Source organism: Siniperca chuatsi, linkage group LG5 (assembly GCF_020085105.1).
Source record: "Siniperca chuatsi isolate FFG_IHB_CAS linkage group LG5, ASM2008510v1, whole genome shotgun sequence".
In the NCBI taxonomy this organism is placed as follows: domain Eukaryota; kingdom Metazoa; phylum Chordata; class Actinopteri; order Centrarchiformes; family Sinipercidae; genus Siniperca; species Siniperca chuatsi.
Window position 1 is genome coordinate 9948548 of NC_058046.1, and position 25097 is coordinate 9973644.

A 25097-nucleotide genomic window follows, 5' to 3' on the forward strand; every position below is an offset into this window, starting at 1 on the left:
CAAACCATTGTCCGAAACTGCCTTCATTACGTCCACAAGTGGCTGTCTCAGAATATCTTCTAACTAAATAGTAATAAAACAGAGACACTGTGCTGTGTCAACAGTGCCAATATTTTAAACCACAAATTCTTTTGGTACAGTAGGTATATTTCCATCCACCTGTTTCTATGTGCATTTTCAATTTGCGCATAAAAAAATGTGTGGAAAGACATTGGTGTATCAATAAAAGCAAAATATGCAATGGAAACAGCAAATTGACAATGATGTACATGAAACATGTGACTTAAACATCCACTGAAGCTTCCGCTCCTGGAGAGACAAAAAATGTCAGCAGATGAAAACATCAGATCTGTGAGGAGCAATGAGGAGACGGTATCCTTGTAACCTAACTAGAGAATTAGTGCCACCAACTGCTTATCTCGATGAACCAACTCTTAATATTTGCATAACAGTAGTGAATGGAAATGTGTATGAGTTCACGTTTTTAGCAGATTTTCAGCAAATTCTGGTAAATTTGCATTTCATTTCGATGGAAACCTGGCTACTGTCGCCGTCTGTAACCCCACATTGCAAGAATCTTGGTGTCATCTCTGACTGCCGCTTCAGCCTAGATAAACACATCAAATCTATGGTTCAGTCATGTTTTCTGAATCTTAGAAAGATCTCAACATTTCTCCCTGCTCCCTGTTCTCTGCAAAGCTCTATCCTGTTTACAGTTAATTCAAAACTCAGCCCACCAGGGTTTTAACTAGAACAAAGAGACAAGACCATACAGTATTTCACAAATCCTGGCATCCCTGCACTGGCCACCTGTTGGCTTTCAAATTGATTACAAAATCTTACTGGTTATTTTAAAAAAAAATAAGAGATCAGCCAGTCAACATCAACTTTTCTGATATAATGTATATGATGCAGTTTGTTTGATGCTCTTAACTTGAATTGATTCTAACAAAATGTTTTGATCAGACTCTACACAAGTATGCATGAATAATTCAGTAGTAGTTGTTGTATCATCCTGGAGCATTGTAATTGCTGTTTCAGCAGCATTCCTGACCTGTCAAGAATAAAGGTCTGGGGTATATACATTAAATATTTGAAATGTGTTGCAATTCTCAGTGTGTGAAATTGTTCCCTAAATTGTTCATATAGCATCAATGCACAACATCAGATTCTCTGCTTGGTGTCTACAGGGTTTATCGTTATACATTAATACACATTAACACACATGCAACATCCCACGGATGCACTTAAATTCATAAAGATACACAAAGTTCATAATTCTATGATTTTCGTCATTTGTGTTTTTATAATTAGATGTTGTGATTCTGCTCTGAGTGTAAAATGATGATTGTGTGGGGTTATGTGTGTGCTACATATGTATGCATACATCCATACACACAGTACATCCATACAGATCTCTATATTTTATGTGTTCTATGGAGAAATGTAAGGGAGGAGAAGGTAAACATAACATAAAATGTGCTCTTTATCATAGGCTGCATTTGTGAGGAGAAGCCTCCAGTCAGAGGTCTGTGTTGAGCTTTCTGTAGCTGCTGTCTAATCTACCATCACCTTCCTTAAACAGCATGTGCACGGCTTCATGGCAATGCTGCGTCCTTGAATGTGTCTCTTGAAGAATGGATAGAAGATAGAAAAAAAATAAATAACGGATGAGAAGGAGGAGAAGGAGGAGAAGAAGAGGGGCGGGCAGAGAAATGATTTAAGTGACGGTTAGATTTGTAACACCAAAAGGCTCCTCATTAGCATAACTTCAAAACCTTGCCGCTCCAGCCTTAATAATAAATGCGCTTTGAGTCTCCCCATGAATCACCTCACACTCTGTAATATTTCTGTTTTTCTATTTGTTATGAGGCAACGAGAAGTGTGGGAGAGAGGCAGGAAAAGAAAAGGAGAGATTTCAGCAAACACCCCTCCCCATGCCTCCTCATACACACACACCCTCTTCCTCTCTCTTGTCTCAATGGGGCGAGATGGTGGGACATCCTGATCTTTGGTTTATTAAAAGTGGCCTTGTGTGTTATCTGTGAGGCAGACCAGTCATACCAATTAACATTCCAGTACAGTGTTTCTGCAGCCTGAGATCAGGAGGCTCAACTCCCTTCCTTCCTCTCTCTCTCTCTCTCTCTCTCACAAAAGCACACACAAACGCACACATTTAAAAGCAAACATATGTAAAATTAAAAAGTAGCCAGTGATACCCAACTCACACTGCACACACGTTCACACATACACATGCTGTATGTATGCTTGAACACACACATACATACTGAAATAGCTAATTATACCAAAATAACAAGTAAATTTATAACACACACACATAAAAAAAACAGGGCTGTTGTGAGAGTTGAAAGCACAGTGTTCAGCAGGGGGAAGAAAGTGATACTTTAGTTTCAAATATACAATAAAAAGAAGCATGAAGGTAGCAGGCTGTATCTGGAGCACAGAGAGATTTATTCTGGCCTGGCTTCACTGGGTTGTTCTGTCTACAAAGAAACAGTGAAAAAGAGAAACAGATGGAGTTCGGCCTACTGGTAGAAGTTTTAAAAGATGCTTGTAGCGCAAGAGAAAGCAACCAACTCATTCACACTTTTTCTCTACAGACACAAGTGGGTAACTGACTGCACCATAAAAAATATTGGAATTTCATCAAATAATTCATAAAGTAATTCAGTCAGTTTGATCCACCTCTGATATGATGGATTAAATGCTATGTATTCTTTCATAGTTAAAGTTTTATATATTTTTATATTAAAAATGGATAAAATGTCACATGCACGTGAAGGGTGTCACTCGTAGTGACAAACTCATGTAGAATTATCACCCAATTTTGCAGTTCCTCTCAGCTCTACGGAGCATTTTAGCATCTTTCCGCTCTTTGTTTTGGATTTTTTTTTGCCCCGCAACATTACTGTTTTGGTTCTGGCTAACTGCTCTCATCAGTGTCCTTTCCAGATGCAGCAGGCAGCTGTTTTCAGAAAAAAAGTTCTGATAATGTCACTCTATGCTGCCTGTCAAGCACCAAACCGCAGACAACCAAAGTTAGCAACTAGCTGGTGAACATAGTGGAGCATATACAGTAGCAACTAAAGAGACAGATATTTCCCACACATATTTCCCAGTTGGTGAAGAGCAAAACAGAGCAAAGAGGAGATATTGGACTTAAAATTGTTAGGTGGCCAGAAACACGACTCAAAATGAATGCTAGTGTTGCTCCATTTTGTGTTCGCCATATCAACTTAAAAGGTGATGATATGTCAGTGTTGTGTTCACAACTTGTTCTGCTGCCCCCAAGTGGCCAAAAAAATCAGTTAAGCTGAAGGTTTAATGAATAATTGATTGTTAGTACTCTGGTTGTCTCTGTGATTATTGATTCAAATAATATATATATATATATATATATATATTTCAGAATTTGTCTTAAAGATGTAAAAGTGTTGCTCTGCCTTTTTGAGGAGATTTTCACTTTTTAAATTAATTTTATTTCTCCTGAAGAACAAAGACTGGGCTTATATCAGTGTTGATTCTGTATACTAGAGTATTTTCTAGTTTGTAGCTTCTGACAGTGGGTTTGCATATATTATTTATACATTGTAAATATAGTTTATTATAATCTATATGTTAACAAAATAACTTTTGACAAACAAAAATGTCTTTAGACACAAAAGATTATGTGCATAAACCATGTAACTGACATCCTGGAGCCGTGGATCTTTGTTACCTGTCTCTTGGGTCTCTCTGCATTACAGACTGTGTGAAAATATTTGATTGCATTGTTTTTTTTCCTCCTTTCAGATACAACCAGTGAATATATTAGTAGACCCACACTGGTGTATAACACAGAGGAGCTCAAGACAGTTGGGAGGCAGTCAGAAGAAGGACACTTGAGTTTAGTTCATTGTAGCTGAGTAGGAACAATGCAATAATACAGAGGAACTGTACATTCCCAATTTCTCTCCTTTGGAAAATAAAAGGTGAGGCTTTGTTCAGTGTTCTCATATATAATTTGTCATTTTTGTAATGAAAACTGCAGAATTGGCAGGTCTCTGAAAGCCAGCAGCTATAACAGTGAATTAATATAAAGTGAAGGCTGTGCAGTCAAAAGAAGTTACAGACATTGTATTATGAATCTAATGGATGACACATTAAAACAATCGGTTTTAAAATTGAATCTTTGGGATCATCTCAAATATTCTTACAAAAATATATAAAATTATATTTGTGTTGATAATGCCAGTTCTCACCTCTGAGTAAGGAAATTCACCCCAAGGACATAACACACAAACAGGTTCACACTAATCCCATCATCCACAGCTCATGTTGACCAACCAGGCTTTACTAGAGCCAAATACATGATCCCTCACCAGCTTCCCATCACCCTACAAACACTGGCAATAGTGTTTATGGAGCACCTGGTCAAGTCAAAAGAACGGCACTTGAGAGGTGAATTTGACTGTAAATATACAGTATCTCACAGAAGTGAGGGTACCCCTCACATTTTTATAAATATTTTATTATATCTTTTCACGTGACAACACTGAAGAAATGACACTTTGTTACAATTTAAAGTAGTAATTTACACTGTTATACAGCTTGTATAACAGTGTAAATTTTCAGTCCCCTCAAAATAACTCAACACACAGTCATTAATGTCTAAACCGCAGGCCACAAAAGTGAGTACATCTCTAAGTGAAAATGTCCAAATTGGGCCCAAAGTGTCAATATTTTGCGTGGCCAACATAATTTTGCAGCACTGCCTTTACCCTCTTGGGCATGGAGTTCACCAGAGATTCACAGGTTGCCACTGGAGTCCTCTTCCACTCCTCCGTGATGATGTCACGGAGCTGGTGGATGTTAGAGACCTTGCGCTCCTCCACCTTCCATTTGAGGATGCCCCACAGATGCTCAATAGGGTTTAGGTTTGGAGACATGCCTTTACCCTCAGCTTCTTTAGCAAGGCACTAGTCGTCTTGGAGGTGTGTTTGGGGTTGTTATCATGTTGGAATACTGCCCTGTGGCCCAGTCTCCGAAGGGAGGGGATCATGCTCTGCTTCAGTATGTTACAGTACACATTGGCAGTCATGGTTCCCTCAATGAACTGTAGCTCCCCAGTGCCGGCAGCACTCATGCAGCCCCAGACCATGACACTCCCACCACCATGCTTGACTGTAGGCAGGACACACTTGTCTTTGTACTCCTCACCTGCCGCCACACATGATTGACAACATCTAAACCAAATAAGTTTATCTTGGTCTCATCAGACCAAAGGACATGGTTCCAGTAATCCATGTCCTTAGTCTGCTTGTCTTCAGCAAACTGTTTGCGGGCTTTCTTGTGCATCATCTTTAGAAGAGGCTTCCTTCTGGGACGACAGCCATGCAGACCAATTTGATGCAGTGTGCGGCGTATGGTCTGAGCACTGACAGGCTGACCCCCCACCCCTTTAACCTCTGCACAATGCTGGCAGCACTCATACGTCTATTTCCCAAGCACAACCTCTGCATATGACGCTGAGGACGTGCACTCAACTTCTTTGGTAGACCATGGCGATGCCTGTTCTGAGTGGAACCTGTCCTGTTAAACCGCTGTATGGTTTTGGCCACCATGCTACAACTCAGTTTCAGGGTCTTGGTAATCTTCTTAGCCTACGCCATGTTTATGTAGAGCAACAATTCTTTCTTTCAGATCCTTAGAGAGTTCTTTTCCATGAGGTGCCATGTTGAATTTCCAGTGACCAGTATGAGAGAGTGAGAGCGATAACCAAATTTAACACACCTGCTCCCCATTCACACCTGAGACCTTGTAAAACTAATGAGTCACATGACACTGGAGAGAGACAATGGCTAATTGGGCCCAATTTGGACATTTTCACTTAGGGGTATACTCACTTTTGTGGCCAGCAGTTTAGACATTAATTTACACTGTTATACAAGCTGTACAATCACTACTTTAAATTGTAGCAAAGTGTCATTTCTTCCGTGTTGTCACATGAAAAGATATAATAAAATATTTACAAAAATGTGAGAGGTGTACTCACTTCTGTGAGATACTGTATGTACTTGTACTGCTTCAATTGTTGATACAATGGCAGTAAACTGTGGCCTTTTTGCTTACTTTGAGAGTGACAACCCAGCTCACCACTGGCACCCTTCTGAAAACCACTGAAAAGCTAATTTGAGGACATGGGGATTTCACATGAACACAAAGACAGGCATTTCTTAATTACGTGCCAATACATTGGCTATAGCAACCAGAACTGAATCTCAGATGTATTTTCATAACTTTGTGCCCCTTTCTACTGACTATAAGAAGAAATAAAAAATACAAAGTGGAGTCACTGATAACTAAAATACTATAATACTTGATTTACTTTAGTTACCTGCTGGGCCCTTTAATGAAAGTCTATACTACACTATATGTGGTGATAATGCACCGAGCTCAGTGTGTGAGGCCGTGGGTGTGCGGTCCCCATCAGGGAGGCATGTGGCGTGAAGGACGGCCAGCCGTACACACCACACAAGAGATCCCCGGATTAGTCACGCTCATCGGTTCCTTGCTGCTGCCACCCCGTCCTGCATCACCTCCACCCATCCAAATACAGTCTCAAAACCCACAGCAATTTCACCGCTGCACTACCCGCCATCATCAAAAAGGCCCAGCAGAGGATGTACTTCCTGCATTGTCCAGTCATCCAGTCTGTTCTCTCTACATCCATCACAGTCACCAAACTGGACAGAAACAGACTACAACAGACGCTGTATATACTGTATATAGACATATATACATGCATATGCTGTACATAACCACCCACTCCATGTATATCCATTCAGAATTTATTGCGTTGCACTGTTTGTATTGTTTACAATTTACAGAAAACACTTAACTTGTATATAGACATTGTATGTTGTTGGTCATTGTTGCTTTTTACATATATTTATATATACACCTATTGTTTCATCTACTTGTATTTACATAATAGTTCTATGTTTAGTTTTACCTATCTTTGTTCAGCTTTGTTGTTCTTGTTTTTAGCTGTATGTCTATTTCTATCTTGCTGTAAATAGTTTTTGGAACTGTGTTTAAAGTACATTGAAAGCAACACAAAACCAGAGCCAAATTCCTTGTATGTGTACACATACTTGGCCTATGAAGCTGACTCTTATTCTGATCATATGCACGCACTGGAAATTAACAGCAAGCTTTGCCACAGTGTGTGGTAGTAGCAAATTATTTTTGCAAATAGCATAGCAACCAACATGTATGAAGCATATAAGAAGTACTTGGCAGTGCGATAAAAATATCATTGGTGGGGCATGCAAATTAATTTTTCTTTTAATGGGCTTTGTTATGGAGGAACCAAGTTTTTTTTTTGTTAATAGCAATTCCTATCCTGAATGGTTTCTTAATCAATATCAATAGTCTGTGGAACTGCACAGCAAAATGTATGTATAAAGTATCAAATGAGTTTATAATTAGTCATTGTATAACACAAGTTCACATACTGCATATATTCTACTGTACTAATGACATTCTATATTCTGTACTGTAAAGACAGGTTTCTCATTACATACAGGGGTTGTATGGGGTGTTGAAAACACATTGGCACAATATCATAACAGCTTATTTTCAGTTTTTAGAAATGGAGCAACTTACTGGAAACCAGCAAAATTCCTTTTTAGAGGGGAATTGGTATGCAGCCCTCGTTTTTGCATTTCCAAAACTTTTTTATTTCACACTCCACGATCATAGACCTCTGTCAGCTCTAGCTGGCTAATGACACATGGAATTCCAATGAGAAATGGTAGCTAGTACCAGTGATAATACTTTTTTTTGTGGCATTTCTGTTTTATTGTGATAGTGATAGCTGGAGAGTGACAGGAAAGGCAGGCAGGGGAGAGAGAGAGGGGAGGACATGCAGCAAAGGGCGAACCCGGGCCGCTGCAATGAGGACTGAGCCTTGATACATGGTAGGCGCTCTACCAGGTGAGCTACCTGGGAGCCCTACCAGTGATAATACTAACCCAGACAACAAAGTTAGCTCTTGAAGGTAGTAAGAAAACTGTGAGTGGGTCCCAGACCATCATCAGTCAGCACAGGTTAAGTGCACAGAAGCCCCCTCATTCTGGATATTAGTAGTTTTAGCATGTAAGAACTTCCTGCTGTTTACCATCGAAATATATCAAACACTAGATACGTATGTGCCAGATGTATATCAATGCAATGGCCAGTGTATACAGCCTAAAGTCATAGCTCTGTCAATACAGGATTTAATATTATTTATCAGCCAGACTAGATCATTAAACAGACTCTACACACCTGTTTGTGATTTTTCTTTCTCTGAAATATTACAAGTGCAACAGCGTGATACATTTTCCATCCAAAGCCAAAAGTCTGCCACCTTTATCAGCTGTTACCAAGTCCCACACACATCAAATTGATCACCAAAGCATTGATCACAGTCTGACAGAGGTTTGCAATACTCATTAAACAGCCATAAACATGCCGTAACAGTATTAACTGTCTTACCTTAAAACAGGTATTTCTTCCTGACCAGTTCCTGTGCAAAGCTATCCATCAGCTTATTGAAATCCAGAACTCTGAGTGTATGCTAACAGCTAATTATGCAGTCTGAGCTAACAGGGAGGTTTCCTTCTTGAGATATTGACATTGTTGATATTTCAACAATATGTTTGCTATACGTGCAGTTTAAGACACAAAAACACTTGATGTTCTTGAAGTTCTCAGTCTCTGCCACACATCTCACAATAGCATTGCTCAGAAACCTGTATATACTGTAGTATTCCCTACTCCCTACCTCAATATGCTCTTGACCTGATGGAATTTTCAGCTGTATTGTGTTTCCTGCAGCACATTTTCTATATCTTTATTCATAATCTATTGTGTTTGCTCTGTTTTATCATTATTATTATTATCCTGCCTACTACTGGCAGGAGTGACTGTGAAAATGCAACAAGCATCAAGAAGAAATTAGAAACACAGTCAGGGTGCACGGTGACCTTTTCTGCCAGCAGACCAAGAATTCAATGAGAATACTACAGAATAAAAGCTCAGGGGAAACACCGACACTCTTCACTGCAACACAGTAAAAGAAAGTGTGGCAATGTCACAAACTGAAGACAGCAATCCTCCGGGGGTGGCACCATCATTTGTGACCATTTAATAAAAGACCCACAATCGTCCCCCACTGGAGCTAAGTGTACATTCTCTCACCAATACTCTGGATGATATAATTATTACGAGCAGTAGAAAACATATGCCTCAATGCTATACAAACAATTCCACTGAAATGGGGCAGCTGGTCCCAAAGCATTTCTATAGTCTTACTAATGTGGTACCAGTGACAGAACGGGTATATAGTTATTGTAGCAGGTTGACTGTGCAGGTTGACTGTGCAGCGAATACACAGGAACCTGTGTTTAGAGTTACAACTGAACCTGACCACATTTATGTCTGGAGCCTCTGCAAATATCAGCTTTACACCAGCCACACCTCCAGCTCCACTCTCATTTTCTCTAAAGTCAAACATACAATCTTCTAAGGAGGCTGAAAAGCTCTATTTTCACTGTAAGTGCTTTGCCGCAGATGAAATGTTGGAAGTTACAAGTACGGTTAGACTCATTACTGTAGTAAATGCAGACAGGAAGAACTTGAAGGCTTCATCATTACAACCCGTAATATTCTTAGAAGATTGCAAATTCGACTGTGGACTGGAGTTGATTGCATGGCTGCAAACCCATTTCACCCTCTGTCTCAACCAATTCATGTTGCCAGATCCAGTCATAAAAAAGCTCTTCTCACTTGGTGTGCATTAACTTATTAAAGTTGGCCCTGGCCCATTAATATGCCCTCAGTGTATAAAATGATAAACATTGGCCTCAGGCTCATTCTGACATTGAGTGAATCAAAATGAGTAATAAACAATATTTGAACACTTCCTGTAGCTGGGGACTGGATGACAAGAAATCATTTCAAAGGCGACATGGGCTAAATGTCACTTGAGGTAGCAATTCTCCTGTGGAATTGTTCTTATTAATCATGTAAAAAAATGTAATGCGAAAGAGGCAGAAAATTGACCAAAATATAATTGAATGAGTGTGTATCTGCACTATAAAAAAGTATGATTAACGTTAATAACTTCTCTTCTATCCTAATTATTTGGAAAACAGGCCACTGCAGATCACTGGGCTGTGGGCCAGCGGTCCCTCTTCATTCAAATGAAAACAAAACACTGGCTTCTTAAAGGTGTCAGTGAGAGAGAGAAACAGAGAGAGAGAGAATAAAGTAGTGCATTAGTGGGAAAGCTGGGAGTTCATGGCTATGGGCCTGTTGGCCCTTAGAGACAGTCTGTATGACTCCTGGCTGAGGCTGCCTTATTAAAAGTCCTCCTCTGCACATTCAACACCACTGTCAGGAAAAGTAACTTCAAAACTTTTTGGAACAATTTCCATTTCCATTCAGCTAAAGAGCAGGACAGAGCTGAGCCAATTTATAATGTATGCCATTTGGTGAACACTTTTATCCAAAATAGCATAAGCATGGGTGACCTCAGTGGGAACTGAAAGTCATTGTTGTTTTTTGACAGGAAATGTGGGAGAGCGACATGAAGCAAAGAGCCACGGGCTGGACTCAAACCCAGGCTGCATCGGCATGGACCCAGCTTTGTACACGGGGCATGCGCTCCACCAAGTGAGCTATCGGGGTACCCTGGGAACTGAAAGTCTAACTAGCTAGTTACTGGCTAGCTACTGTTAGTGTCACAGTTTTTCTGCTCAGAATGTCTACAGGTATAACTTGATGTAACTGAGCTCAGCCAGACACCACTGAAACTGACTAGTTAAGCAACCTTTTGACTCTGCGTTGTGACGGGGGGCCTGCTTCCTACTTCTTACTGTGCTATTTATTGACTTAGTTACACAGTAAAAATCATACAACTAATACAGTAACATGAACATAATATACATGGAGAGGAACAGAATATATGTCCTGGTCAGACATTTTTTAAAGTGTAATCTTTATTTAGTCAGGCAGTCTCATTGAGATTAAGATCTCTTTTCCAAGAGAGACCTGAGAACAAGAACATTCAGAAGAACACAAACAAAAACAGAATCAACACAACTACACAATGATTAAAACAGTTACAAGAATCACTGAAAACTTCAGATAATAAAGCTTTAAAATCTCCAAGGGAAATGTAAGACCGTAGTTTGAGGGCAGTTTGCAGTTCATTCCATTTAAATGGTGCAAAGTACCTGAACCCAGTTCTGCCAACATTAGTGCGTACATGAGGGATATCTAAGGTTAGGTAGTTACTGGATCGTGTACTGTAGTTACTAGATTTAAATAAGAGAAGAGATGTGAGGTAGTTTGGAAGCTTCAACAGTAGAGCTTTATAGATGAACAACACGAGATGGCTATTTCTTCTTGACTGTAAGGAAGTCCATCCAACCGTGTGATACAGAGAACAATGATGAGCATGAAATTTGTCTTTTGAAATAAAGCGTAAAGCACTGTGATACACAGGATTCAACTGCTGAAGTGCTGATGGGGCAGCATGACAATACAGAATATCTCCATAGTCAAGGACAGACGTGAAGGTTGACTGCACAATAGTTTTACGGTTGGCAGAAGATAGTAATTCTATACTATATTCTATATCTATATTCTATTCTAGATATTCTTAATTCTATACAAGAAACCTAGTTTGATTTTTAAGTTTTGAGTCAAATTTTGAATGTGAATCTTGTCAAGCCAAGTATTTGTAGGACTCAGCAAGAGTAATATGGGTGCCATTTCAATTTGTCATGGCAGGATAGTCAGAGTCACTGGTGGAGGTGGAGAATACCATGAACATCTTTTCTGCATTTAAAATTAGTCTGTGATGAAAGAGTGATACTTGGAAAGCATCAAAGACAGACTGAAGACGAGTGATAGCCTGGGCTGGGGTGGCGCCCGGGGCATATAAAATAGTATCATCGGCAAAAAAATTTATATTGGCGTATTGATTTGGAAGGATGATGTTATTTATGTATAACGTAAACAGCAGTGGACCAAGGATAGACCCCTGTGGCAACCCATTTCTGATTGTAAGATGGCTTGACTGAGTACCATCAGCAACAACAGGAGGTGTAACAAGAGTTCTCTCGGTAAGGTAAGAATGGAACCAATTAAGCGTGGCTTCATTTAAACCTATACACTGTAGTCTGTGTAGTAGGATTTTATGATTGCTGGTATCAAAAGCTTAAGTGAGGTCAATGAAGAGGGCGGCAAAAACATTTTTTTTTCTATGAAAGAGACAATGTTATCAATGACTGAAACTGCAGCTGTTATTGTGCTGTGACCTGAGCGAAAACCTGCTACCAGCTTATGTAATATGTCAGAATAATGAATTATGAATTATAATATCGTAATATGCTAGTTTTAAACTGTGCTGCCGTGTTATATGTATATTAAATCTACAGTGAAAGATAACATAAAATAACTGAAATATTGGATGTATTTTAAGATACTTAACAAGTTGCTTCCCTACATTTTTAAGTTCAACTACATAAAACCTGAGAACATGAGAGTTTAATCACGGAGGTTAGGTTTGGAGACGTCACATTAGTCCACACAACTAATGCATGCACAGTGACAGTCAACCATAATTGGTCCCTTGCCAGTAGATTAATATGCATTCCCACTCTATTAAAATGGCCTTTCTTAGAAAGCTCCAGAGAGTTAATTAAACCGATGCCATTTTGGAGGGCCAAGGATTCAAGGATAAAACTATCTTGATTTGAGAGGCGGGGCTCGTGGATGGATAACTGCACTGTCCTCACATCAGTGCACTTAACCTTCTCTGACTAGCATTTACCCGGTAAGGGTTACAAGTTGAACCTGTCGTACCCTGAAATGTTCTGCAGGGCTAGTGAAGGCTGATGTGAACATTATATATAAATGAATGGGCAGCTGCTGTTTTACTGTGAAAGGTCACACTGAACATGGTATTTAAAGAGATAAATCTCCCTTGGTAAGATTCCATTCAGCTGTGATCACACATGCAAACAGCAGCTGTGTGTTGGCTGTTAGTAACAGAGAGATCAAGAGGTTAAAGGTCACTATGCAACTGTAAAAAAAAAAAAAAAAGAAAAGAAAGTAGTGTAACCTAGCTAACATGAAGTAATAGAAGTAATAAAGGAGATGTGCTGCTAAATATAAATATGGACAAAAGAAAGTGATTGCTCTGTTTGTTCTTTAAGAGAGTAAAACAGATGATGTTGCTAAAGTCAACATTACTCATCAGGAAGCTGTATAAGAGCTTGTGCAAATTCTCTCTGTAATATTATATAAGAAAAACTCTTAACAGATCTCCAGAAATGAATAAAAATTGCTTTGATAAATAATTTGCACAGGCTCTAATTCAAAAAGTTCTCAAACATCATCCATTGAATGACTCCTGGTTGAACTGTAGGGTGCTTAAGTTGAGTGTTTGTCCGTGATTTGACCTCTCCTGAAGCCAATCTGCTATAAACAGTCGTTCCACAGATGGCCACTTATTCCCACCTTGATGAATCATAAAGGAAGGATTTTTGGGGCTTTGGAGAGGTAGAAAATGAAATGTGAAATCATAAAAATATAGTAACAACATTTGCGCTTTTAGCTGTACACTGTAAAATGCTAACGGGCAGTGAAGCAGCAGATGATAGTGAGGAATCAGTGGTTCTGGCCCAGCAGCCCTGCCTCTGAGGGGAATAGTAGAAAAGGAACCAGCCGGGGGAGAATCACAGCCCGAGGGAGATTGTGGAGGTGGGTCCCGTCCCAGTGCTTTCAATAACTGCATGTCAGAGCTTGGCTGTCTTCACCATTATGTGTGAATTCTTTGCAAGTCTTTAAATCTTCCCCTCATGTCAAGTCTTAAAGCTGATCTCATCCGAGGCCAGGCTGTAACTCCTGGTTGAGGTGCACAGATGCAGCTCTGGTGATGTACTGCTCCCCCAAGAACAGCCAGCGCAGTAGCTCAATCCCATTTAACAAAAAGTACAAGACTAAGACAGAAACAAAACATGACCTGGAGTTGGGATCCACCTTTTCGTCAGCCAAACTACTCAAATGACCGGTTTTAGGTGCCAGAAACAAGATTAACCTCAGTAGCAAAACGGAACAACATACTGTAGCGACTCTGGGTTCTCGTAAATCAACGGCTAAAGAGAGTCTTTTTGTCAAAGTGACCAAAGAAAAGGCTGACCGTTTTGCTGAACCTTTTTTTTCTTTTTTGGGCACAGGGCTTCCACAAATAGGTTCAACTTCAGTTTACAGCTCCCAGGCAACCGACATCTCGGCCTGAATTGTTTGTCAGGTGGCAACAAAACTTTACCTCTTTGAAACAAGAACATCAGTATGTTGGAAGACAGTGAAAGCAAGGGCAACCCAAGAAAGTTGCTGAAAAGATCTTGGGCACATACAGCAGTTACTTAGGATCTGTGTAAGAAATCCCAAAATAGGATATAACAGCGGAGATTGTATCTTTTGCTTTAAAGCTATTGGTTTTATGGATGTAAATGGGGACTTAGCAGCACAAAGAACTAACTTATTTTCTTCATTCTCAATGGCAGACTGGGATCCATCATCAATGCCAAACGACGTATCTGCTACTCAGATAATCCAAGCTAGAAATTCATATTATCGCAACTGTTTTTAAATTCATGAATGTACCACACTGTTGGACTTACTGTCATAAAACATGACACCAAAGTCATCTATTCCTCAGTCTAAAGGTTTATGAGCCGTCATTGCATGGCATCCATCATAATAATCCATCATTCTTACTTGATATGCTGTCTTTTACAGCTTTCTTGGGTCTTTCAGTGTATTTGCAGATGAGATTACTATTAGAGAATAAGGTGTGACCACTAGCCTATATAGTTGTGAGAGTAGCACCTGTTATATAAATCTACTGGTAACATCAAACCACAACACACTTGTTTGAAAAGAGGATGAACTCACCTTTGGTTGAGAAGAAAGACTCATACAAAGGACAGGATGACATTTATAACACCAGAGCCACACTTGAGATGCTAAACCTGAAAAACAGAGTGAAAAAGTTTTTAGATGTCTGCGTAATCTGCCCATTGTTCCGAAAATACGCACATTGGAGAGGTTTAAACTCAGGCCTTTCTGCCACTTAACACGTGGTTAATGTTGTAAAACGGTTGCAGTTTGGTTAGGTTGGTTGGGTTTAGGAAAAGATCATGGTTTGGGTTAAAATAAATCAATGTTGACTTTTGGTTTCACACAGGACAGAACAGCGTTCTCCTGGGTGGAAGTCCTGTGTCAACGGGGGTTTTGCTCTTCACAGCTCTATCTTTTTGGCCTTACAACAAATGACATTTCAAGCGATTTTACTGTCGCAGACAGTGTCGGAATAAAATCATGAGAGTTTTACCTCAGCTGGAGCGTGCATCCAAGGCAGAACTCCTCAGTACCTCAGTACCTGTTGCTGATTAAAACATTTCAAGGCAGTTTCTCTGGCCAGACATATTACATTAATAATAACATCAACATACTGACAAGCTGTGGTTACAGAAGAAGCTCCAGCATATAAGAGGTTGACAGTATTGACTGGCGGCTATCAGATTTATAATTTAAGACCAACACTGACTGTATCAGTCTGCTGGAGAACCTTTGTGGTAAAATACACACCCAGCATGGAAAGGAGGAGTGATAAACAAGAGAGAACTACCTAAATAAAAGCTATGAATGGTACATGAGAACAGCAGCAGAGCCAGATGGCAGGATGGGGTGGTGAGGCTCTTGTCCTGTTTGGTCAGGAGGCGAGACCGTGACAAGATACCGACAGGACCTCCATCTGAGTACCTGACATACCTCTCCATCCTTCCTCTCCCTCTCCTCACGCTGAGCTCTTCAGTTCACTCAGTCTCCTATAACTGTGTTAGCTGAGCAGTACAGCTAAAAACACAACCAAATGAAAAAATCTTCACCCATCTTCAACTATTTGACAACACCTGTAAAGCATAATAAAACAGGCTGCAAATATAGAAAACCCAACCAAATACAGAAACACTGATTGCAGCGCATTTCTGTATTTGGTTGTGTTGTCTGAATTTGCACTGTCTGTATTTGTGTTGTATGTGACGTTAAATTGGTAAATGTGTTTCTCAGTTTGCCCATTTTATTTATTTGCATTGTTACTGTACATGTTTTGTCAAATTGGTAGAGTTGTTTTCTTAAATTGCTTGTGTTTTGTCTATTTGTATGTTTTTTCTTTAGTGTGAAAGTGTGTTGAGCTCTCAGAGCCAACATAAAAAAAACAGATGAGGCTCCAAATAATCATGATAGAGATTATATAAGTGTGCTATCCTCTAATTCAGGTCCTGTCTTTACAACTTCTACAAAGTCATATTAAATAGTCATACATTTTCTGGTGCACTGCAGAGAAAGAAAAGCACACCCCAAAACAAATTTTCAGCGAATAGCAAAAACCTGTCTTGTTGAGAATGTAACGACATTTACAATTCCTGGGAGGCCTGCAAAGGAAAACTGACAGGAGTGCTTGCAAGCGGCGGCCTCATTCACTGGTATTGCTCATTCTGCAGGATCTTTTATGTGACACCATTACAGCTGAAGCTTTTTTTGGGGGGGGTTACAAAGGGGTGATTCAATACTTTATGAAAAGAACAAAAAAAATTGTTCTACAGAGAAAGCTAATACAGACTTAAACTTCCTTTTCAAGAGCCCCGAGGGGCAGATTAGTTAGAAACAACGGCATCTTAGAAAATGGATCCAACAATCAGCGGCAGCATTGGACTGAGTCATAATTTATTACCCGAGCACGCTGCACAGTAGCGCCTGTTAGTGTGAGACTCAACACTGGGCATCAAACTCAAAATAGATGCAAGAAACTGGAGCTGGTAAAACGATCACATTGCTGCATTGTTGGGCTTCTATAAAAGCACATGACATGTTTGACTGTAGCTCTGTGGTATTTAATGGTGGGGAGGGTTTTCTTTTTGTTGTTAATGGAGTAGTGTTTGATGCTTGTGTTTCACTGCCCTGGAATCACTGCCTTCTGCAGATACAAAGGAACAGCTTGCTATCAAAACAGCTTGCTATCAACCTTCATATCATCTATAACTACAGTATTACAAGGTCCTTGTAGATTTTAATGAGCAAAAATACATCCACACACACACAAGGCTAAACTTAACCAGAAAGCCTGGATGAATGGAGAGGTGAGGGCTCTGTGCAGAGCCAAAAATGCTGTCTTTCGGTCATGGGATAAGGAAGCATACAACACCATCAGAGCAAGACTGAAAGCTGGCATCAAGGAGGCAAAGCAGAGGCATCAAGAGAGACTGGAAACACCAACAACACCAAAGATATGTGGCAGGCAATCAAAAACATCAAAGGCTACAAAAGCAAGAGCGCCCCCATCATGTGTGAGGCCACGTTACCAGATGAGCTAAACACATTTTATGCTGGTTTTGATCTCCTAAATAAAGAGTCAGCTGTAAAGTCTACTCCGCCTCCAGAGGACTGGCCACTGTCAGTATCCACAGCAGATGTGAGAAGAATCCTGCTGAGAGTGAATATGAGTAAAGCTGTTGGGCCAGATAACATCCCTGGCTGTGTACTAAGAACATGTGCCAACCAGCTAGTTGATGTCTATACTGACATTTTTAACATATCACTGTCACAAGAGATTGCTCCCACCTGCTTCAAGACAGCCACCATGGTCCCTGTTCCTGTGGTACTCACTCCCATACTGATAAAGTGCTTTGAGAAACTGGTTCTACAGCACATAAAGAACAACATCCCAGCCAGCCTGGACCCTAACCAGTTTGCATTCAGAACCAGCAGATCCACAGAGGATGCCTGCCATCTCCACTGCCCTCCTCTCAGAACAACAACACCTACATCAGAATGCTGTTTGTTGATTTCAGCTCAGGATTCAGCACAATCTTCCCAGTGAAACTGATTGGCAAACTTAACACTCTGGGCTTGAGTACCATACTCTGCAACTGGATATTGGACTTCCTAACAAACAGACCCAAGGCAGTTCGGATTAGCGGTCACACCTCCTCCACTCTAGTGCTCAACACCGGTGCCCCCCAGGGCTGAGTGCTTAGCTCCCTCCTGTTCACACTGCAACCACCAACATGCAGACAACTCTGTTGTAAAGTTTGCAGACGACACCACCAGATCAGCCAGATTTCAAACAATGACGAGACTTCATATCGAAGGAAATCAACAATCTTGCAGAGTGGTGCACAGAGAACAACCTGCTGCTCAGCGTCAGCAAAACCAAGGAGCTGATCGCTGATTTAAACGAAAATGGAAGTAATGACACACACCCTTGTCTACATGAGTGGAGCTGAGGTGGAGCAGGTGAACAGTTTTGAGTTCCTGGAAATCAGCATCACAGAGAACCTGACATGGTCATTTTAAATTTCCACTCAAGAGAGGTCAAGAGAGCTGTATTTCTTAAGGAAACCAAAGAAGACAAAATTCCCGTGCCAAAATTCCAGTTCTTATTAACTTTTACAGAGGAGCAATAGAAAGCATCCTGACTGGAAACATCACATACTGGCATGGGATGAGCCTCCAGGACAGGAGGGCACAGCAGCAGGTGATTAAAATCAGAAGATCATTGGTACCAACCTACTGAGCATCAGTGATATCGGTGAGGGGGGGTGCCTGCACAGTCCCCAAAGGATGCTAAAAGACAGTACCCACCCCAGCCACAGCCTGTTCACCCTGCTGCTGTCTGGAAAGAGATACAGAATTATCCGCTGTCGTACCACCAGACTACAGAACAGCTTCTTTAGGGCTTTTACTCGTAGTGGAGTATTTTTAGACTACGGTATTTCTACTTTTATTTAAGTAAGAAAGGATTTGAGTACTTCTTCCACCACTGGTTTTTACTGACATGAAGTGGTCAACAAAACCCACCCCTACTGTCTCTTATTTCTGTCTGTCTCTCCCTCCCTCACCCACACACAGCACACATACAGCAGTCAGAGGCACAGAGCTTCCATAAATAGAATGGAAAGTAGGCAAGTGGCTGCTGGGAGTGGCTTTTACTGGGAATATGATCGATTAAAAAGCAATTTGCTCCTCCACTCAGGCCCTGCACTCCTAAATGACAGCCCCCCACGGTCCAGATGGAGCTCTAAGGGGTCGGAGGAGCAGGCCTGCCCCGCCTGCCCCTCCATCTCCAGCCACCAGTCCCAGTCCCCACACACACACATACACACACGCAGCCTCCACTCCCAAGCCCGAGCCTTGGTTACAGTCTGGTGGGCACATGGAAAGCGACCAGGCAGAAACATCCAGGCAGCCTCTGCTGGTCTGACAGAAAATCTAGACTTTGTTCTAACATGCAGTGTATTTGAGAAAGCTGACACAGAGGCGTGAGGGCAGGCTAAGACAAACAGGAAACAGAATGGCCCACAGCACAAAATCAGACGAGGCATGAATTTAATTCAGTATTCTCTGTCAGGGTGCACTGGACCAACACATGCCTATACTGCCGCTATTGCAAAATAAAGAGATACAACTATAATATGGTAACATTGGTTTTGGAAAACCATATGTTCTAGTTTTCGACCATGTTTGTCAGCACAGTCTTCACATTGATATCTCAGGTACCTCTATTCTGGAAAAATGGCATCTTCTGCTGGTTTACACAGTTGATAAGAGGAAACTTACCAGCAGGGAATTGAGATGGGATACAGAAGAAAAATATGAAACATTTGCTTCAACTTCCCAAACATAGGGATGTGCTGCTTTTCCTTATATAAATGTAAACTGACAGGCAGGACCAAATGGACCCTGGCTGTACAGTTTAGCTTGCTGCATGTGGGCACTTTTTGTGAGACCGGCCCATTGGTGATCCTACTGTTACTGATGATAACAGACAACAAAATGATCTGTGCGTTCCAGATTGTGGACAGATGAGTGAAAAGATCAAAAATCGTGTCCAAGACTGTTACAATTTACAGTAAATATAATTTGCTCTCACAACCAAAGACGACATCCCTATCTATTGACTTAAACTGATTTCTTCCCAATGCACATCCTGTGAGTGAAGCTTCTGTTTTTATTAGTTTCATAGCTGTGGCTAAGAAACACTTATCATTTAATGGTAGAAATTTCACATCCAGATCCATCAGCAGGGGTTCCACTGCAAAAGCATATCACTGACAGAGCTAAAAGATAAACACTATTTTGACGTGCCAGGGAGTATGTTCTCTGTTACCATAGAAACTCGTGTGTGGTGTAGTGGAGACTGTGTACAGCTAAAACACACTGCACAGAATTCATGTTTTTTTCACCTGAAACCTGGCTACATCAGATGTAGAGTCACTGGTCATTTTTAAAGAGTTTACAGGCCAAATAAAAGACACCAATTACTAACCAACGTATTACTAGACAGAACTGGTCAGGCCTGTCATCTTCCACATTCACTGCATTGATTTACCTATATGACACAGGATTCAAACCTGCAGCGTGTCTACTTTTCTGGCCTTTCAGCAACGCTTCCCCTGAATATCCTCACTGTCTGCAGTTCTTGGCTTCAGCAGAGCTTGGCTTCAGACCTCTTCAGACTTAGGGGCTGGAGGTTAATTGATACTGACAGATGACATAATGTGGAAGTCATTTGCAGGGAGATCTGGCTTCTTTATCAATGACGGTACTCCTCGCACACACCGACGGGAGGGAGGGAGTTAACAGATGTGATTCTGTCCAGAAGGCTCATTTCCCACATGCACAGTGTTAGAAGGCTAATGACTAAATCCATGCCAAATCTGTAAATTATGTAAATGAACATTGTTAATTTTACAGTGATACTTATCATCTTTCATTTTTAGCATAAACTAAACTTAGCAAGCCTACTTAAATTCTGCTTTAATAATTTTAACGATGATATGAAGCAATTAAAGCAATAGTTCGACATTTTGGGAAATATGCTTATTCGTGTTCTTGGCAAGAGTGAGAGGAGAAGATTGATACCATACTCATAGATGCACGGTAACTATGAAGCTAACTGAGCTAAGCTAACACTCACCTGGCTCTAGCTTCATATTTGGTGTACAAACATGAGAGTGGTATCAATCTTCTCATGTAACTCTAGGCAAGAAAGCGAATAAGTGCACTTCCAAAAATGTTGAACTATTCATTTAAGTTTGCATTATTTGCCTACAAATGAGGCTCCAGAACTTCATGCCATCATTTATCTAAAGGCTACTGAACTGGACCTTTGCTGCCAAGAAACACTAGCCGGTGTCTTTTGTCAATGACTCAGTGACCTTGCATAGTTGATTAGAGGTCCCATGAGTTCACTGCTAATGGGATCAAGGGATAGCAAGGGTGGGGTTGAAGGGGGTCCTCTTACTGGATTTCAGTGAGAAGAAACAACCACAATTAAAGCCCCTCTGGGGAGAGAGAAAAAAAACGTCAGAACTTTTGTTCCTTCCTCTTTTCACCTACTCAGAGTGGCTGGCTGATTGATATTCTTATGAATGTTAATACTAAAGCACCTCTTCCAAAGCTCACCTTGATAGAATTGATTTTCCTCAAAAATAATTCTGCAGAGGCATAATGGAAACTAGTAAAAGTGCCTCAAAGGCTGTATTCAATGGTTTTGAAGTGAAAAAGTTTCTGCCTTGATTCCCTTCAGTGTAAAAATGAGTCTCTGTAGACTTCAGCTCCAATCTTCAAACCATAGAACAGATTTAATACAGGTACGTCTACGTTTGACTTTATGACCTATTGTCTCCTGCTCCATCTTCAGACATAAAATATTCATTTATCTTGGGCGCATAGATTAATAAGAAGCTTATTGCTGCTGTTGCAGAAAATCCTCAAAACACTCGTTTAATTTCTCTGTTCTTAAATTAACATAGTTCTTTATGGATAATTTCCTGAGTCTAGGGCCTCACATATCCCAACACGTGATAAAAATGCAAAATGCATGATTGTCCATCTGAAAAATAATGCTTTTACTTTCTTGAATCAATCCAACAGCAGCTAAATGAAAAGTCCTGTCAGGGTTTCCATTTAACCTCCAATCTCACCTCGCTTGGAAAATGGATACAGGCAAAGAGAAATGTGGCGCTTCCACTTGATATGGCATTAAAGCGGCAGTCTCCTATTATGGTTTATGGATTAGCCAGTCGCAACTCTCCCACACACACACACACACACACACACACACACACAGACAGATTTCTCTGGCACAAGCAATGTGTCAAACAATAGTTGCCAAGTCTGCTGCCTGCAACAAAAGATGGAAAGAATTAGAGAAATGGAAATGGTGATTCAACGCTGTGATGAAAACTGGAGCGCAGCGTGCTATGACAGAGTGAAAACCCATTCAGACGGACCTAATGCTCCATGGAATCTCTTCCCCGCCCCGATCCACTATCTGTGGCACTCAAAAATGCAAACAGAAATGTATTGTATTGTCCCCGTGTTTTTACACACACTCATGCACCCACACACCCACCCTTCCCTTTGCTCCCAGTCTGGCTTCCTGCATTTAAGATAAAATATTTAATTGCCATGTCACCCCTGCTGAAATTTGTCTCAAGTATAAACACTCAGATGCAGCAGTCATTTAGGAGTCCTGAGTCAAATATATAAATGTATTAAACATTAGTACAAAGATTAGGTGAATTCAGGTAAAAGCCATTATTCCCTATTAACTTCCCTTGCAAAATCTATACTTGCCACAAAAGAGAAGCGGACAACTTAGATTTTTAAATTGCACAAAAGAGGCTGCAACTCAATATCATGTCCCAAATATTTTGCACATTCAGTGCATTTCGGCCCATTTATATCCTCTGGTCCACCTCACCTCACTTCTCCTTTCATACCCAACAAAGTTACACCATATTGAATTCTCCCAGTAGAAAAATGCAAGTACAGACCTCTCTGACATCTATTTATGCCTTCAGCCATATATCTGAGTCTGGGACCCATCCAGGAGCGGTAAATACCCATGCAGAAGCAGTGGCATTGCAACGCTACAGAGGAGATTGGTATTCAGAGTGGCAACTTCCAAAGTTGAAGCTGCATAAATAGCCCAAACTATTACATAAAGGTAAACAAACCACATTGTGCTGAATCATATCAGCTCTTTGCTGTAGCAGGTGGATAAGCTGAAAAAGGCTGCTCTGCTCATTAAATGATATAATAATATGTTTTTTGGTTTTATTAGTCTTTGCTGTTGAAATGGAAGCACAATGAGAAGACAATAAGAGAGCAGGAACAGAAAGATGGCAGAGGTAGACAGAAAACAGGCCAAGCAGCTCAAAGTGAGCTGTGAAGTTTTAGTCTTTCAACGATGACTTCCTTTGCCGGGTAGCAAAGCGGGCCAAAGTATGATGTCTCGCAGTGGCTGTCAAACCTTTTTTCTGAAATCATAGCACATTGCTCAGATAATGAGCCTCACAAGTTGGGATAAAGGACCACACTAGCGCAAACACACAAACACTAAGAACAGTTTTATTCCGTTCACTATGGCTCACTAACAGCCCAATATCTCCCCTGTCTGTTTGCAGGCAGAAAAATATCACGTCTTTCACTTTTTGTTGGTGTTGTATCAGCCACACAAGCTACATCCAATTTAAATTATGTTTGCAGGCTGCCAGAAGAGGGAATCCAAAATGAGAGGAGGTGGGAAGAGAGGATATAGTAATGGAGATAGGAATAGTGGAAGAGAAAGACAGAAAGGAAACAATGGTGGGAAAAAGGAGCAAAAGACGAGAAGGATATGAAATAAGTATGTGGAGAGGGATAAAGGAAGTGTTGATAGGGATTTGGGGGGCAGTAGAGGACTTCCACATCTTGTGTTTCTCCCTCATGAGGGAGTTTTGTGGCAGGCTGTGTGTGCTGCTGTCAAACAGCATCAACGCTCTCCTTCTCTCTGGAAACAAGAATTGTGGTTGTTTATCCATCCAAATCCTGCAGGACTGTTCACTCACTGTCAACCCAAACCAGGCACACATTTAATAGAAATCTGTTGTATTGTTATATATTCAGCAACTATGATGCTAGAAGTGCCTGTACTAGTTGATTGCACAAATTATAGTTAAGGCCAAGTCACACCAGCATTTAAAACGGTGGCATTTTGCAGGGGAATCCATTCCTTCCAATGAAAACACCACAATTAGTGAATTTGCTCGCATGGGCAAAGTAACACAAATGTTTCACGTCTCGTTAAACTTTGTTGAACAGCAAGCCGTCTTGATATTGTTGACCTTTTGGGAAGAACCTCAGAGTGCAAAATGGAGGAAGCTATCATAGCTTGTTACCTGTGTTGCACAGTCCATTTCTATTTAACAACCTCTGTCAGAGTATAAACTGTTCCACTAAAGAACAATGGTTTGCAGTCAGTTGCGAGACAGAACTTGATGGTACAAATACGTCTTTTGAATAAAATGTGTGAACAAGCTTGCTGGCAGTTAGCAACGCCCACTGGAAATGTGTTTGACTTCCTGCCGGGAATAAGGTCTCAGCTCTCACTCCAGTTATATAAGGACCAGATGGCTCGTAGCAACAGCCCCGGTACCCCATACTCAGTAGCCCCCACAAGACTCCCCGGGGGACACGCTCATGAGTCTTCTCCAAGTCCAAAAAGCACATGTAGACTGGATGGACAAACTCCCATGACCCCCCAATAATTGGAGCACCCGTTTTTTTAAAATGGGAACCGTCACCCCGGTCAACAATGTCCAGAGCTATCAGCATTCTCTCCAGGTCTGCGTGTGTGTCCTTCGAGTGCTCTGGTTTTCTATCCACAGTCCAAAGACATGCAGGTTAGGTGAAGTGGAGACTCCAAATTGCCGTATGTGTGAATATAGGTGTGAATGGTTGTCTATATGTGTCAGTCCCAGTGATAGACGGGTGAGTGGTGCGGTCCACCCTGTGCATAAGATGGATGGATGGATGAATAAAGTAAGGGTACAAATCTTTAAAGTAAAGGTAGCTGAATATGAGCTCCAAATCTCAGCTGGCAGTGTCAAGATGCACTATTCCCCAAATTTAGACACACT

At 40.8% G+C, this 25097-nt stretch overlaps 1 protein-coding gene across 14 annotated transcripts in view; it reads right to left on the reverse strand.

Moving 5' to 3' along the window:
* arvcfb (ARVCF delta catenin family member b) overlaps window positions 1–25097 on the reverse strand; it is a 222417-nt gene that overhangs the window by 160683 nt on the left and 36637 nt on the right. For all 14 annotated transcript variants that reach the window (XM_044195922.1, XM_044195925.1, XM_044195931.1 and 11 more), the window contains exon 2: window positions 15022–15098. The gene's annotated coding sequence lies outside the window, so the exon portion shown is untranslated. The remainder of the gene's footprint in view (window positions 1–15021; window positions 15099–25097) is intronic.